Raw genomic sequence first — 18,083 nt, 5'->3', positions numbered from 1 at the left:
TTAGCAGTACGAAGAGTACTTCAGGTCTTCGTCCGGCGACACGTTGCCGGTTGGGGCAGCAGTTCCAACTTCTCCAAGCAAAACTTATTTATTAAAGACGGCACTGACATAAAAAGGCAGGTGAGTAAAAGGCTGTTAAAAACGACCGAGCTTGACACTCGGCGCGCTCGTCCCAAATCGTCGTTTTCCGCGGGTTTTAACCCCTTCGATAATTGGGCGGAGCTTGAGTAATCTAGCTCTCGCCCAATTTAGACCAATAGCAAAGCAATTGCATCGTATGTACTAGTGGGCGGAGCCCAGGGCCCGCCCCGGGCATGATCGCTCCTGGTAACAGGTGCGTGGGGGGGGGGGGGGGGGGGCATTGCCCCCTGGGCTGTCCCGAGCCCAGTGGAATGCGCAGCTCGCTGCATGCGCATTCGCGATCCACCGGTTGCCACGCGTCGGGACAGAAAGGATTAGTGCCGCCTTTCACCCTAAGCGCGGGCGTCACGCTCGACGTACATTCCTCGATTCCCCCCCTTCCCCGGGCATGATCGCTCCTGGTAACAGGTGCGGGGGGGGGGGGCATCGGCCCCGTGGGCTTCCACTTAACACCCACCCCCTCAGAAATCACCAATTACTACAGACGGGTAAGGAAAAGATATCCGGAACCGCACTCAAGCCTGACTCAGGAAGAGGCGGTCATATGGAGGAGGCTCAAAACAGAAACCCTAGCTAATCTTTTCATATTAAATAAGATGTATCCAACGCAGTACAGAGACAATTGCCCCAGATGCGGAGGCAGACCCACGGTGTGTCACAACGTGGGAGTGCAAGGACAATTATAGTTTCCATAATCGGAAAGAACCGTGTCGGGAGCAGTGGGATGAAGCGCTTCCCAGCCACAATCCAGCCTTCCAACGAAGGCTGGTACAACATGCTGTGAAAGCTGCCAGATCCCATGGGGCCCTGGAACAGGGGCTCCACTCGCTGAAGAGGGCGAAGACATCGCAAGATGAAGACGACCTCTGCACTCTGAAGTGTATAGAAACTAGAGCAGTAAAGTTTGTCCTATCCTATCCTGCCCACACTCGTTATTCCGAAGGCCCGACGCGCAAGGCAGGCACGCGGTGTAAAGGGAACTGCCAGAAACAAGTCCTTTGTTTCCATGCAGGCTTGGGCGTCCCTCACTGCTTAATACTACCAAAGCTACGAGGACGCGCGTGTCTTGACCTATGCTGTAACTGGCGGCATCCCAACATCGTTATGGGACGCTTCAACGTTGTTTCGTTCGGTCGCTAGGCTTGGTAGAGCCGCCGTTGTCGGCTTGGGAAACCTTATTGCCGGTTGCTGCGGCGCCCTGCCGTTTAGCTGCCTGTTCTACTTGTGGATTCACGAAGGCGTTTGATTTTAAATATACCAATAATCTTGCAAAAAAACTTGAACTGCACGGCATACAAACGCAAAAGTTTTTTCTCACCAAATCATAATAATTTCTAAATCAGTATGTTCAGAATAACTATAGTAGCATAAATCTATCGAATGTTGTCCCTCAGGGCAGTAACCTTGGTCGTCGGCTTTTAAATCGCTACATTATCGACGTTGTAACTGTTGGTAACTATGCCCACTTTTACAATTTATATCACGATACTATATATCTGGCAAGACATAACTCGAATAAGCCTGCATGGTATGATGCGATGGCGTGATGAGCAAATTCTCAACCTATAGGTGTCACTCTTCACGCCCTTGTGTTCCATATAGATAGATCGATCCATCTTCATGTGGATCTAGATTAGCATGCTAGGCTAACCAGGCAGACCTTGTCGGAGACGTAGGGGGCCCTTGGGTTGTCTGACTCAGCACCGCAGGTTCCGGCTCCGAAGGACGGTGTCGGACTCCGTTAAGAAGAAAACTGTACCGTAGGCTTATTTGTACATATTTACAGTCGAGATATCAGTGTGTCAGTAACAAACCAGCACCCCGTTAAATGCCCCTCGTATTCCCCAAATCTCTGACTGGGGAATAAGGTTGGGAGAATGATGTCCAATTAAGTGAGCAGATGCAGACACTGCAGGCACCACTCTCGGCAGGTGGCGGTGCTGATGCTCTCTCGTAGCTCGGTCGATGGAGAGGAGAAAAGACAGTCCTCGAACACTGTTGCGTCGATGACGCCACGGCAACCAGTTCGAACCCTTCGTGGGAAAAAGGCACGCCGATTCCCAGCAGATGGACAGGGACAAAGACGCATCAAACACTGGCGTGTCGTCTTCATCATTGTGGCGGGTTCGAGGCCACCATGGGAAAGGAATGTCCAGCCATCTCCCAGCAGGTGGATGAATGACCCTGTACTCCCCCGCCTGTTGTCCGAAGCGCTGGAACTCTGCCGAGGTCGCAACTGTCTTTCAATTGTCCCCAGCGTGACCGTTGAATAGCATCACTCCGTCCAGATATCCGAGGCAGACTCGGCCACCTGAGGCCGCTGTTGTCGCCGCTGCTTCCACCGCTGCTTCCGCGAACGCCAGTCCTCGCAGCTGCGTGACTTCCCGGTGACTATTCCGTCTTCACGTTGGCCTCTAGGTATTCCTCCCAGGCCCGAGTTCTCCGAACTCAACAGCTCTGTCTTCAGGTTGGCCTTCTAGGACTCCTCCCCAGGTTCGAATTCTCCAATCTTAACAACCTCCATTCATTAAATTCTCTCCTCCTCCTCCTCCTCCTCCTTCATATGGATGTATGCATAAGTGACCGAGTGCGTTTAATAGCCACAGCCACTAAACAGTCCGACTAGGATCTGCACTTCGCCCCATGCACTCTGTTGTTGAAAAACGCATTACCGGAAAGGTAAACAGCGGATCATTGTTTTCTCATCTCCTGCATCAATTGTGACTAATGGAAAATACCCAATAACACGTATTTTTTATCTGTAAAGCGTTATTGCGTGACAGGCGAAAGAAAAAATTGAGTGTGTTGTAGCGATAATTTTGAGTTCTGAAAGTTTTCACTTACGTCTTCTATTTTCAGGTGCCAACGTCCGACGAGAAGACCACTAAGGGTACCTCCTCCTAATAATCCGTATAGGCCTCCTTTCTTTGGTGGCCAGAAACTGGGTTGTCCTCGACTGGTAAATATAATTCGCAGCTACCACTAGGGCGATGTATATTCCATGAGCAAATGCTAGTGCTCCTCTCCAGATCCTAGTGTTAGTGTCACTGCAGCGCCGGCTTGCAAAATATCGATATTTCAGCGAAGCTTCTTCTTGTTTTGCAACGCGTGAGTGACCCGTATGCAGGCAATAATAAATTACAAAATTCCCACTAACCACCTCAAGTATATGACGAAATCCTGCCCCCAAACAAAGAGCAACAAAGCGGTGGCGGTGATAGCAGCAAGTGCGCATGCGCGGTTGTTAAAATAAGAAAGCCCATCAGTATCAGAACGCTCAATTTGAAGATAACAGCAGACTTACATGAAAAAGCGCCTAGAAGTGCGACATAATATTGAACATGTAGAGGCGGCCGTGTATGCGTATGGTGGCTCCAGGGCGCTCTTGTCTCGTCTCGCGTAGCAAACAGCAAGTGAGGACGCTCCGGAGACGATTAAAAAAATTTGAGAGGACACTTAAGCTCCGCCTTGAGGGTATGACGCCTTAGTCTAATGGGTTAATTCCCATAAATGCAGAATTGGTCATTCTCTACTTAATGTTCATAGATCCCTGGGAGACCTTATACAACCCCTGGCGCCGTGGTGCAGCGGCTAAGCGATGCGCCACTGCCCTGCGATGGCAGGTGCTGCCACGGGTGGGACTTGATGAATGCAGGTTGCTCTCCCCAAGTATCCTCTCGTGACCAATGATTAATTTAACTGCCGCGGTGCGTAGTTTGCTCACAATCCGGTGGGCAGGTTGTGATGATGCCACAAGGTCAGGTGACTTCGGTGGCTCACCTGCCTCTCCGCTTCTCTGGGGATTTTTCGGATCTTGAGCTCAAGGTCATTGACTCCGATATCGACGCCGGATTTTCTGCGACACGAGATCCAATTAACACTAGCGCGTTAAAATAACATGAAAAATGAAACATAACAAAACTTAGTGCCATTAGCAGTGTGACGGAGAAGTGTCTGTTGAGCTATATATTGTCGCGGAGGGGAGCGTTCCTGGAGTCCTATTCATCGCCGCCTTTGTGAGCCGGATGTGCCATGACTCGACATGTCGCCTCCGCGTACGTTAGTGGACTGCGCCACGTGCTAACAAAGGGAGAGCGAAGGCATCCCCCCTCCCTCCCCCCCGCTGCTGCTGGCACACACTTTAGTCACCCCTGAAGAAGGGACCGAGTTGGTCCAGAAAGGTTGGGCAAAAATAAAATATTGGTTGGCGTCAGTTTTCTCTCCACTATTTCAAGAACCCAGCCAGGCGTTCTTCCGTCGAAGATGTTTACGTCCAAATTAAAAGACTCGGCCGTTAGCATAGCGTTATCAGTTTTAAAAGCTTAGAATACGCGGTTCCACTCGTCGCTCTGCCCAAAGAACGCCATAGTACAAGGTATTTGTCTTTACACAATGTGGAGTCAAATACTTATTGTCCAAGTATTTCACCGCTCAGAAGCCGACCATTAGGTCAGGAGAAAGATTGTACATATTGAAAACAGGTGGATGCACGGCGCCACAGAGAATCGAGACCCGCATCTCTCGCATGCGAGGCGGATGTTTAAGCCACTCGGCCACAACTGCAGTATAATGAATAATTTATTATCAGCGGTGCACAAAAAAAAATCGATTATTACACAAACACCATAATTACCAGCAGCTGATTCAGAGGCTGCTTTGAAAGATCGAAGGGTACTCTTCATACCCTCGATTGTTTGCATGCTTTTGTGAGGAGATAGTTATGCCGCAATCAAGAGTGCAGTCACCCCTGTTATAATTCTTCCGTTCTGCAAAAGCTGCCTTATTTTTTTTTTCCTTCCATTCAGTGCCAACCTGGAGTCCCAGTAAGAAGTGTGTGCGCACCAGGATGCTTTTGCGGCATCAACGGAGGAAAAATTGGAAACCGGTTCATTTGCAGCCCTCCCGAGCCATGAAGACAACTGCGAAACAGACACACATCTTCGCGATTTCAAGGAAAGCAATTAAAAAATTGGAAGTGACACTTAAGCTTCCTCTTTAAGGCTATGACGCGATAGCTTTAATGGGTCAATGCCCATATATGCACAATTTGTCATTCTGTACTTAACATTCATAGATCCCTGGGAGTCCTCATACCACTCCTGGCGCAGTGGTGCAGCGGTTAAGCGATGCGCCACTACCCTGCGATGGCAGGTGCTGCCGCAGGTTGTGCTAGCGCTATCTGCAGCTTGCTCTTCCCGGGCAACCTCTTGCGACTAACCATTAGTTTAACTAGCACCTGCCATGGTGCGCAGTTTGCTCACAATCCGAAGGGCAGGTTGTGATGGCGCCACAAGGTTACGTGACCTAGGTGGCCCGCCTGGCTCCTAGGTTGCTTCTCTGGCGATTTTTCGTTAAATTTTTGCTCACGGTCAAAGATGGAGACGACGACGCCGGATTTTCTGTGACTCGATCTCTTTAACGCTATCGCGTTCAAAGTGGAGGGCTTGCCAGACGCAAGTATTACGTTTTGGAGCGAACATAATTAGCATGAACCCACGCGCGTGATAAAATGTGTTCTGTTGCATCCACAGCGAAAACAGGGCTTATACAGCACGCAGCAGAAAGGGACAAAAACGCCAGTGCTCCCTGAACGCTTCGTCCTGTTTAGGCGTTGTTTTCGTCATTGATTATGCACTCAGCAGCTTCAATTTTCTGTTTGCTCATATAGTTGGGTGCAGCAGCGCAGAAGTAGTATTCTTTCGTTTCAGGGTTCTGAAATGGGGCGAAACTTAACGTAGCCCATTTCTATTATAAAAGCTTCTTGAAACATTTGTGACTCATAGTGCAAATTATTTGCCTGCTGGAATTTCACAGAAAAATGGAAAATTCGTTATTGAGGAAAGGAAATGACACAGCAACTGTCTTATATACCTCAGTGGACACCCGAACCGCGCCGTAAGGGAAGGGATAAAGGAGGGAGCGAAGGAAGAAAGAGGAACCGTACTGGGGGTCTCCGGTAATAATTTCGAGCACCTGGGGATCTTTAACGTGCGCTGACATCGCAGAGTACACGGGCATCGTTTGTGTTTTGCCTCCATCTCAGCGCAAAACTCGCATTGCAAGGTATTAGTGCCAAGGAGGTCATTTTTCAGGACACTATCGAGACAAGGAGCAATACCTTGGCCAGATTTTTTTTCTCACTGTTAATCGGTTTTCTCTGCTATTGTTGGACAAAATTCATACTTCTAAACCGGTCAGATTTCTTTTAAAATTTGGCACTGCAATTAACTTTAGTTGAATATTTCGAAAAACGACAAATTTTGACTGGGATTTAAATAAAACTATCGCTGTCAATTTTCCTGAACGACCTTTATTGGTAATTCTAGATCAACAGCAAATTGTTGCATTATATTGTTTTAAACAATAAAATTAAAGGCTTAATGTAACCATGCTTTGTTAGGTTACAATTACTGGATACTATCCGTTAAACAGAATAACAATGACGCATTCGATATTGAACTTGGTGCGTGAGGTTGCATTTTAGTGAGAATATTGGCACAATCTTAGTCTCAGAACACACCCTGTAAGCATGTTCTTGCTTGTTAGCGGCGTTTTTGTTACATTCAACGTTGTAAGTCCCATGTGCCGCGTAATCTGTCCATGGTCTCGTTAATTGCAGTAAAAACAAATATTCTGTCCTTCCCAACCTGAATTTTTTTATGTTATCTTATTGATTAGTTGTGTTAGTATTGTTTATTTAACAAATTTCTTTATTGCCGTTTTAATGAGTTTTATGTCACCCCTGATTCCACACAGAAACCATTAGTTGTGCGTTATAAGACCACGGCTCTTTCGAATGTGAATGGGAACATCAGTACTAGGGTGTAAAACGGTACCTTTAAAAGGTCAGTTAATTTAGGCTGAGATAACAGCCGGAGCGTGCTCAGGTATTACTTCCTGGAATGCTGGCAGCGCGCATTAGCTCCTTAACGTTCTCGCCTATTATGTATATAGCGGTTCAGGGTTACGAAGATCCTACATGCCAAAGTCTGTCGACAAAATGTATCCTGCACTGAAAAAATTGTTCGAATTTCACTGCCACAGACGAAGTGCGAAAGTCTCCAAAAAAAATTTTTTTTTTCAGGCTTACTACTCCGTCTTTGTAAACTTCGTTATCAAATATAGGCGAACCGTTTGTTTTTATTCCTACAACGAGTTGCCCCGAACAAGGCAGTAAACTAGCCAGAACTGATTCAGCTCCGAAATGGTGGTGTAGGTCACATAAGCATTGCCTAAATTGTATTCAACATCTTCCCATGCGATGCATGTGGCTATTACCTGCCTTTTTTTACCCTTTTCCACTCTTTTATCCTCTCCTGAAAGCCAGTCCGTTGACTGTGCGGAAGGCCCGGGATGCTGGCATCGTTTAGCTTTCCTGTGGGTACTCCTACCTACGAAACCACTGACTCTTTCTGTGCCCTCATTTCTAATTTCCAGAGCAAGTTGTCCAGTGTTCATTAACTAGACCCACCATCGCCATTGCACGCACTTCTGTGTGCCGGATGGCCGTGAATATCGGCTTTGTAATCTGGTCATCCTTGTGTTGGAGCACGTGAAACTAATATTTGCTTTTACAGTGAGTGGGCGTCCTATTATTGGTAAATGCTGCCTTGGAATATAGAGGGACACGTTTCGACAGAGTCGGGCTCGCATCAGCTCGTCAGACCTTTCTTCTGAAATAATGGTGAATCTCCGCGCGCAGTTTTTTGACGTATCAACATGTGAAAGATGATAACTTCTTTTTTTAATTTTCTGATAGTACGCTTCGGCTGCATTTGGAAACACAACTGTTGAATGTTTGGCGAAGAGAAATTTCAAAAACATTTTTTCTACTTCTAGCTTTGGCTTCCTTCATGCATAGGTCTTGCGTGCTTGTAGGGAGTAATTATGTGGCTTTCCTTCCTCGCTATTTGAACTGCAAAAAAAAGAGCCTGAGATGCTTAACCATCCCATTCGACGGCCAAGTTGCCTTCTGGTTTACGTGCTTGCTACCGAATTAATAATCCACGACGCCGTGATTTCTCAGTGGTTACGGCGCTCGGCTACTGACGCGAAACACACGGGTCCCATCCCGGCCGCGGTGGTCGAATTTTGATGGAGGCGAAATTCTAGAGGCCCATGCACTGTGCGATGTCAGTGCCGTTTAAAGAACCCCACGTGGTCGAAATTTCCCGAGCCCTTCACTATACGGCGCCCCTCATAGCCTGAGTCGCTTTGGGACGTTAAACTCCCATAAATCATAAACCAATCCACGACATCAGTCATCGTGGTGTATGTCTCTTCTCGTCCTTGTCCTTTTTGACTGGTTCTCCTCTTCATCATCTACCAAACGGCCCAGATTTCCATTCTTCCACGTAGATGCTTGATTTAGGCCCTCGATTTCTTCTAGCTTTGCTGGCAGCTTGATCATTGCCACGTTGAAGAGCAGGAGAGAGACAACCGAGCCCTGGGTGTCCGACTTGTCAGCATTGTCCGACTTGTACTCTCAAATCACCGATTACTACAAGGAGGAGCACCGGCGCTACCCGGCCCCTTGTAAGGGTCTGGATCGCGCTGACGAGCGCCTCCTCATCAAAATTCTCACTAACACTGTACTGTGCCCGGCGGTGCTTAAACACTTCAATACATCCTTTGATGGCACGTGCCAGTTCTGTGGGGAGATGTCTGACACCTTCCACATGGTTTGGGCGTGTCAATCTAACCCATCTATCCCCCCCAACCCCAACCCCACTAGAGAGGACTGGGAGGCGGCCCTGCTCGGCTGTCAAGACCTGAAGAGCCAAAAGGCCTTGGTTCAACGGACGCGGGCGGTGTTGCTTGCCAATGGGGCCCCGGAATAGGGGCTCCACCTAGTACTGTGAGGGGAAAGGGCCAATAGGGTCCTACCCCAATCACCTTTCTGTAAAAATTTAATTGCTTATAAATGTTTTTCACCACCACCTATTTGGATGCTTGCATCGACTTTGAAAGGAAGTCCCTTGTATACGTAGTCTTATGTTCTTTCGCTTACTCCGAGGTCTTGTAGGTTTTCTAGTATTACTTTGTGCCTGATGTTATCGAGGGCCTTTGCTAAGTGCAGGTCCAGGATAGCCTGGCCGGTGTCTAGTCTGCGCCTCGATGATCTGGCGCTGGATCTGCAGCATCACGTCCTGCTTCGAGAGCCCAGGTCTGAAGCCAATTATGCGTTGGGGTAGAGCCCGTTGTCTGCCATGTATCTGTTTCGTGTTGTCTGGATCACGGGTTCCATGTGTTTCCCTACGCACGATGTCGAAGAGATGGTCTTAAATTTTAGTTTGTAGTTTCTTGCCTGGTTCGGAGATCAAGGCTATCTGCGCCGTCTTCCGGGTGGTTGGAAGTCGCCCTCGTTACCAGCATTGTTTCATGTGTATCTAGCGTGGGCAGCGATTCAGTCGCCTTCCAGATTTCATAGGATCTTGTTGCTCACACCATCTGATCTTGCTGCTGACTGTTTTTAGGTGGCAAATTTCAGCCCTCACTTCTGTTTCTTCTATGGGCCTATCTAGGTCCGGATTTGGCGCTCCCCGATAGCCTGGGAGTAGTTGTTAGCCTATCAAAAAATGGCACATACCCACGCTGGGGGATCGGCCAAGAATCGGGTGGCTATTCACCTGTACTCAGTTAATAAAGAACGAAAAGCACGCGGGAATGCAACATCCGTGAATTCTTCCTCATGAACAGAAAAGGGACAAGAGTACTTCCGGGACTGAATTTCTCATTAGCGCGTCTTCAATTTCCTTTTCCTTCCCAGCGTAGAAGTGGACGATCTTTTGGAGATTTTGCTTCTTGCCAAATTGCACCCTTCGGGCTCCACAAGGTAGCATATTAGTTGCCAGCTTTCCAGCTTGCAGCTTGCGACTTGCACCCTTCGGGCTCCACAAGGTAGCGTATTAGTTGCCAGCTTGCCAGCTTGCAGCTTGCGACTTGCACCCTTCGGGCTCCACAAGGTAGCATATTAGTTGCCAGCTTTCCAGCTTGCAGCTTGCGACTTGCACCCTTCGGGCTCCACAAGGTAGCGTATTAGTTGCCAGCTTTCCAGCTTGCAACTTGCGACTTGCACCCTTCGGGCTCCACAAGGTAGCGTATTAGTTGCCAGCTTGCCAGCTTGCAGCTTGCGACTTGCACCCTTCGGGCTCCACAAGGTAGCGTAGTAACTGCCAGCTTGCCGCTAGTCCTATGGATCTTCCCATGCTGTTGCAGGTAGATTCCAAATTTTGTCTAGATAGTTGGAGCAGGGCTGTGACCGTGGTTGGAATGCATATAAACGCGACAGCGTTAAAGGCTCCGTTGTCCGGAAAATACGGTGTCGGCGTAGTGAGCGAAAAATCACAAGCATGGATCTGCCAGGTAGTACCTAGAGGGCAACCTAGGAGGCAAGTGGGCCACCTAGATAACGTGACCTTGCGGCGTATACACAACCTGCGCCCACATGATAGTGAGCAAACTGCCCGTCATGGCTGGTAGCGGTTAATTTAATGATTGGTCGCTCGGAAAGACCAACCTGGGCGACACAAGGCCCAACGCTGGGAGCACCTGCCATCGCATGGCAGTGGCGCACCGCTTAACCGCTGCACCACTGCGCCAGGAGGGGTATGAGGACTCCCAGGGATCCATGAATGCGGGGAATGACCTTCTGCATATATTGGAATTAAACCATTACGCTACCGTGTCATATACCTTTAAAACGGAGCTTGTGTGTCCTCTCCAATTTTTCATTTATTTCTTTGTTGAGTCTGGTCAGTCTGCCTTGTACATTCCTGTTCCATCTTTGTTGCTTTAACTTCTTTTCCAGTCCCTTTTTCGCCTGTCAGATGTGTAGAAGACAGCTGTTTACCTCCTCTAGACCTGCTTCTTCAGGTACTTCTCTAGTTACCTGTTTAACGTTTCCGCGCAGCGCTCTCGCTCACCCTTCAAGAATTGCAATTTATCCGCCTTTCGTTTAGCTTATGATTTCCCGGAAGGTTTCCCACTCCATTATAGAATGACCTTCTTGCCTTAGGTCCTTCGTGGTCGTCTTTCCACCACCGTTTCGATGATGTAGAGGTCGGTTCCTAGGTTTTCTTGAGTGTTACCCCGTGTGGCCTCTTTTACCCGTCTGAGAAAAGTCAAATCCGTATAAGTGCATCCGGTCACGCTGTTTCCGGCTTGGGTTAGATTCTGTGGGTCCGTTAGTGCCGTTAGGCCCGCTTGTTGCGCACCTTACCAGAGGACCAGGCCATTTGTCTTCCCACCTATAGCCCCGCGCTGGGCGAGGAGTGTTAGTCTCCTACTATGATAAGCGCTTGTTTGTTGGTGCTTTCCAAAGTCTTAGAAAAGTGCGTCAAATTTGGCTTTTCTTTGGCGCGGAGTGCTGTATACACCTAGGGCGAAAATGCTTCCCAGCTTGTTTCTTATTTGGTATGAGTTCGACTAGGGTGCGGCCAATGTTTTTAATCTCGGCCTCATGTGTGACTGCCGTTATGCTTATCTCAATTAGTATAGCCAGCGCGGTTTTTCCCCTTCCGTACAGAAGGCTCGATACTCCGTTAGCTTTGCCTGTATTCCTGCTCCTTGTAACGCGATTGCTACCGGATTGTCCTTGTTAATGAGGAGTTCCTGCAGAACCGGCCTTTTACAGCGGCATCCGCAACAGTTCCAGCGCCAAATAGTATGCCTGTAATTTTTGGTGGCCATAATAAACTATGTTTCCGGTTCTTTGGGTCCTTTCTGATTTCAGCACGGAGAAGTGCGCATCTATCTCATCTAACTTGAGAGTGAACGCATTTAGTGGCGCCCTCATTGCCATTAAATGCAGTGAGAACGCAGTTTATTTTCTGTTCTAGCCTCCCCGGTCGACAATTCTACCGACCTCCTCCACCGTTACGTGTTGATTATTTGGTTCTTCTGCCTTCCTCTATGGTGGAGGAGGGCCATATCGTCTCTTCTGTCCTGCTTTGGTGGCGCAAGAAAAAAAAGTAAGGACAACGCGCTTACGCCCGAAATGCTTGCATGGTTTTCAGCGCTTTCCTCTCCCTAATAGGGGACGTCGGACGCGCAAGGGGGGTACCCAAGGTGCCGTTCTTGGAATACATCTGCTCTCAGCGTGGCGTCTTTAACCCCTCACAAGCTCCCAGTGGAGAGCGGAGACTTCATCGGCGGCCCCACTGCATCATGTGCCATCAATAGCGGGCAAAAGGCTGCAAGTTACCGGAACATTCTTGATCATGTACACTCGGTCAGATCGGCGGGGGACGGGAATCTGCAGGGATATATGACACACTACCCCTCATCTTGCTGCTGGGACGCAGGGCGGTTGCCCCCCCCCCCCCCCCCCAATGTTACTGCGTCACTCGTGTCCAATGATCGCCTCATGACTTGCACCTCCTGCATCATCATCATCAAACTACGTCCACTTCACTCAAATTAATCCTGCCCTGTGCCAGCTGGGGTCTGCTTATCCCCGCAAACTTCCTAATCTGATCCGGCGATCTGGCTTGCTTTTGATACGCTCGCCATCTCTTGGAATCCATTCCGTTACCCTATGCAAGGGTCTACAGACTACGACGCGCGGGACACTTCCTGCCCGCGGAGTCGCTCCGCCCGGCCCGCGGCTAGGGTGCCTCGACGGCCAGTGTGTCAAGGCGCCCTACCCGCTGCGCGACCCAATCACCACAGTGGCGACCGGGCCCCGGACCACCTAGGCCACGAAGCCTGGTCTTCGGCACGCATCGCGTCACCTGATCGGGCGCATATATTTCGGGAGAGGAGTCGTTAATAGAGAGACTCAGCACAGCGCGACCCGCTAACGTGAGCTACTTCCGCAAGGAACCATCTGCGCCTGCGCAGTGGCAGATGTGTGCCCCTCGTGGCCATGTTGCGCATGCGCAGATGGCACCTCGAGGAAGTTCTTGCGCAATTTACCGGCGTAATTAGCAAAAATGACAAACTTGAATGTAACAAACTTCCGTGTGGCGAATTTCTCGCTATTACGAAGTTTCTCCATTCCTCAACGTCGCACCGTTGAAGCGCGTGTATTAGCGAACTCCATGTAATGATGGTGTTGTGGTGGTCGACCTTGATATAACAACTCACTATTCCGACTATCTGTTAGCTATCGCTACGTTACTTGAAATTTGGCTAAACCATGCGAGAGTTTCATGGCGATCTAGAAAGTCTACGATCGCAATGAGCGAACGCCCTGACAGCGCGCCCGTGCACCTGTGCCGTCGGCGCCTCTGCATGAAAAACGAAGCAGTCTCAGCAGTTTAGGCTTGCGTAACGTCACACCACATGGTGCTACAATAGTTCGTGCTCAAAAGCAGCGCAAAACAACAGGAAAGCACAAGAATGCACGGGACAAGGAAGGCATGCTAATCGTTGTAATCGTGGCAGCTGCCATGTGCGTGGAACAAGGACAGTGTCCCTAGCAGAGGTGGGCATTTGACCTCAAAAATCTGGACCTCACCTCAACCTCAAAAACAATTTGCCGACCTCACTCAACCTCATCAGTTGAGGTTGAGGACTCCTTAGACGCCCTCGCCACACTTTTCTTGAGGCCACTGCTGACCTTACTCAACCTCACGTCAACCTAAAATTGTGAGGTTGAGGTCGGCTGCTCGACCTCAGAAAACAAACTAAAAGCAAAACACAAAGCGATTAAGAAGTTTTTCAGCTGAAAACAATTCTGAGAATCCTGTGAGGCAGGAAAGCCAAAATAATGATGGTATTATTTAATAAGGTGTGTACGTACACTCTTGATGTGCACGAAATAGGAGTAGCTTATAATCTAGGATGACCCCTCAGAGGGTACATGGCCTGCGGGCAGGGGTGTCCCATACGCGGTTACCACCAGTACGTCGGTGAGTACTTTATATGTGTCAATATTTGGCTACCTGCTTCGTGTACACTTGTTCGTATTAGATGCCTCTCGCTCATTCACGCATGAACAGGCAATTGACAAACACAGACCTTCTACACCATCTACCAGAAATTGGGAGGAGGGGGGAGGTATTCACGATACTCTTTTCAGGCTTGAGAATAGTTACCGCGAATATAAAAAAAACTGGTCGTCGATGTACTTTCCAATGCGGTGGTTATGCAGACGCAAATCAGTACATTTCGATTTTCTAGCTCTATCCGGCATAGCGAGAATGCTCTCCTCTGTCCTCTGAATGTTGCCTTCGAAAACACTGAACAAGCTGCGACTGTAGTACACCAACAGTGGCACGTTGTATTTATGTCTGTGTGGAAGCGAGCGGCTTCTTTTATTAATGCGAAAGCATTAGATGGCTCACTTTCAAGGTGATATCCGCAAAAAAGTGTCCGCAAGAAACGGCGCAATGCGACGTCACAAGCCGACGAGCCACGCGACGAAGATGATTATATCACATAATTAATGATAATTAACATAATTAGGTAACGATAAGACAAATTAGTATAATTAGTGATCTCATCATGTGAGTGTGACGTCATACAAGGTCACGTGACAGCGATTTAATGTGCCAGCAAACCTAGTCACGTGACGACGCTGTAATATGACATCACACCTACTCACGTGACAACTATGTAATTTCTCGGCATACCAGGCCCCCATCCACACCCTTCCACCCCCATTTCAAGATCCATGTGTATCCCACATTACTACACATGCGCGCATGACGCATTACAAAGAGTCCGCACAAGCTGGTCCACATTAATGACATTCGGATTGTCCAGCATGTAAAGGCGCCAGTTCTCATGTATATCATACTGCAAATATCATGCAACGACATATGCCTTTGACTCTCGAGATGATGGCGATGATGCTAATAGTGTATCCTTATGAGCCCGGGGAAATCTGAGATACTGCTACCAAATTAAAAGTTGCCAGAATATTGATTAAATATTGTACATTACCCACAAACCGAAGACAATTATTGTGCGTGAAAATAGGAATACCTGCAGCTAATAATTAAGGATGATGATGTTGATGTTCCTGGGAGGTCATGACCCTCCCTCGTTTCCGCCCCTTCCCTCCAGGTGAAGATGATAATTGTTTCGAAATCCCGGGACGGACGGACGGACGGACGGACGGGTGGACGGGTGGGTGGGTGGGTGGGTGGATGGATGGATGGACGGACGGACGGACGGACGGATGGATGGATGGATGGATGGATGGATGGATGGATGGATGGATGGATGGATGGATGGATGGATGGATGGATGGATGGATGGATGGATGGATGGAAAAAACTATTGCTCTATTTACAGCTTTCAGCGGCTTACAGAGGTCTTCATGTTTTACTGAAGTCTCCGTCGTCTTGAGTGGTCGGCGCCCCTATTCCAGAGCACTGCTGAGCCTAGCCACTTTGAGAGCGTGCTGCACCAATCCTTTTTGGACTGGGAGCACGCCGCTGGTGAGCAGGCTCTCCCACTGTTCCGCACTGGGTTTTTCTTCTTTGTGGAAAGAGAAGTTATTTCCGTGAATTCTCCGATTACTCGGTGAACCCGCGACATTTTGAAAGAAAGGGCTAGATTACGTCTTCGAACACTGTGCCAACTATTTGACCCGTGTGCCAGCACGGATCAAAGCAACTGGCCTAGAGTGGGCAGCGTGAACAGCTCTCTCTGTCAAGAGCACCATGGCTCTCCGCTCAAATTTCCCCGCAGCGAAATCTTTTTCCGAGCCCCCCCCACCACAGCCCCCCCCCCACCCGAGGTGGGGGGGGGGGGGAAACTGCCTAAGTACTCATACGCCTCAACAGATTTCTGGGTACCATTTCGTCAACCAGTCTGAGACAATCTGTTTTAAGTCAATCACTTGTTTTCCTTCAAAACTGCACTAATCAATGGTACGCCAGCATCCTTGACGTTTTTTTTACCCACGAGCACCGCGCGAGCATTCTAGGAAGCTGTTTAAGGTGAACGATGGGTCTCTGCAAAATAGTTAAAGGAAAGATAACGTGTAGTGCCTGGTCGTCTGCAAGGCAGGCCGCCAACCTAACTGATCCCATACGAGAAAAGAAAAATAATGATTAGAATCATATGTATGTTTCTAATCAACATATGCTTCTAATCATTCTCTTTTTTTGTTTGTATATACAAACAAAAATCACACACTAAAAACAAAAGCAACAGTGTACCCCATTAGACGTCATATTGGAAGATTTGAAACAGCGACTCAGCAGCACAGCGCGAGCATGTAATCAGTTCCATTCACATATCTTAATTAAAAAATAAAGAAAAAGGAATCAGCTACGACATCGCCATACATTCATTATAGTTTTGCATTTTTTCGCCGCTGCAACACCGCTATGCTGGTGCGTTCGCCTCGTGTTGCGGTGTTGCGGCTTAATAAGCGAATTTCGGAGGAGGAACAAGAAACCGGGGACCAAAAGAGAGGTTATTCGGAAGGATAAAAAAGTGAAATTATATTTGCATTTGCTTGCATTACGGAATGGGAAAATACAGAATTAGTGTGAGATTCGAAAGGGGAAGTCCCCAATCAAAAGCTTCGGCGGTGTTATACAGGTTTTTCTGGCTTCGTGCTTTTCTAATCAAATCAGCAGGTGTCCTTATCCGGAACCACCTAAATCACATTCTCTCGCCTGTGCCGACTACTCCAGCTTCTGTTAAGTCAGCTTGTAATGTACAGCAGGATCCCCTTTATTGGACTGCAAGGCAAGAGCCATGACGTCAGCGCCGCCAACGAGCATGAACACGAAGCAGTCTTGCTTGGGGCCATCCGCGCTGCGACGAATTTACAGCGCGCTTGTTGGACTGAACTTATTTGTTTGCGGCATCAAACAAAGCTACCGCGGGTCAACGTGAGTTACGTGCTTTGCGCGCTCCCGGGAGTTTGAGCCGACCGGCAGGCAGCCGGGTGCTACGCAAGCGGGGCAAGGGGGAGGGAGAGTGGCGTGCTGTGACAGTAACACTCCTTCCGGGAAGACCAGAGGGGTGCGTCTTCCTGTAGGCTCGGACTGAACGGACATTACGGCGCAGCACCGGAAGCGAAGAGGGAACTGTGGCATCCGGCTGTCCAAACAGGGGAAACCGAACACCAAGCGTCATCACTGCGTGAACATTGCGGATATGCGCTGCAACTCCGCTTCGGAAGCGGCACTCGTCGGAGTAAGACGTGGCAACTGCAAAAAGTCTCTACCTCACTAAATGACGACTTCACTCAACCTCAAACTCACGCGTGAGGTTGAGGTCTAATTTGCTGACCTCACTCACAAAATTTCGAGCCGTCGCCGACCTCACCTCAGGACGTGAGGTTGAGGTCATTTTGAGGTTGAGGTCGAAACCTCATGAGATTGCTCACCTCTGGTCCCTAGAAAAAAATTTTCCATCATCTTCCCTATGCTAGGTCAGCCACCCTACCCCTTTGCCATTTGCAATTTTTTAAAAATTCTTTGAGAGCACTTGCATAATAAATATTTGATACAACTTGATGTGAACCAATACGAAAGTAAAACACTGCCATGGGAAGGCAACTGACAACATGGCATGGTTGCTTGAGATACAAGTAGCATGTATGCAGAAAAAGCAGCCTACACTTTGTAGTATACAGAATGGCCATTTTGGGTGTTGTCGTTTCATTTCACATATATATATATATATATATATATATATATATATATATATATATATATATATATATATATATATATATATATATACACATACATACTGTATTTATTTGCATAATTAATTTTGTTCTATAATTTTGTACTTCATTGTTCTTTTGTCGTCATAGCACGACAATGATCTAAAAATATAACTTGTCATGCTTTGTAACCAATCTTGCCTTGGTGACCAAAAGGTCGAAAGCAGGACTGAATGAATAAATAAAAAATGAATGAATGAATGAATGAATGAATGAATGAATGAATGAATGAATGAATGCACTTTTTCCCATATAATCTCTTAAAATTTGCTTGTGCATTCATTACACAAGGTAA

The sequence above is a fragment of the Amblyomma americanum genome, chromosome 7, assembly GCF_052857255.1.
Source record: "Amblyomma americanum isolate KBUSLIRL-KWMA chromosome 7, ASM5285725v1, whole genome shotgun sequence".
NCBI classification, from domain to species: domain Eukaryota; kingdom Metazoa; phylum Arthropoda; class Arachnida; order Ixodida; family Ixodidae; genus Amblyomma; species Amblyomma americanum.
The sequence above is the reverse complement of the archived record's forward strand: the minus strand, read 5'-3'. Positions refer to the sequence as shown.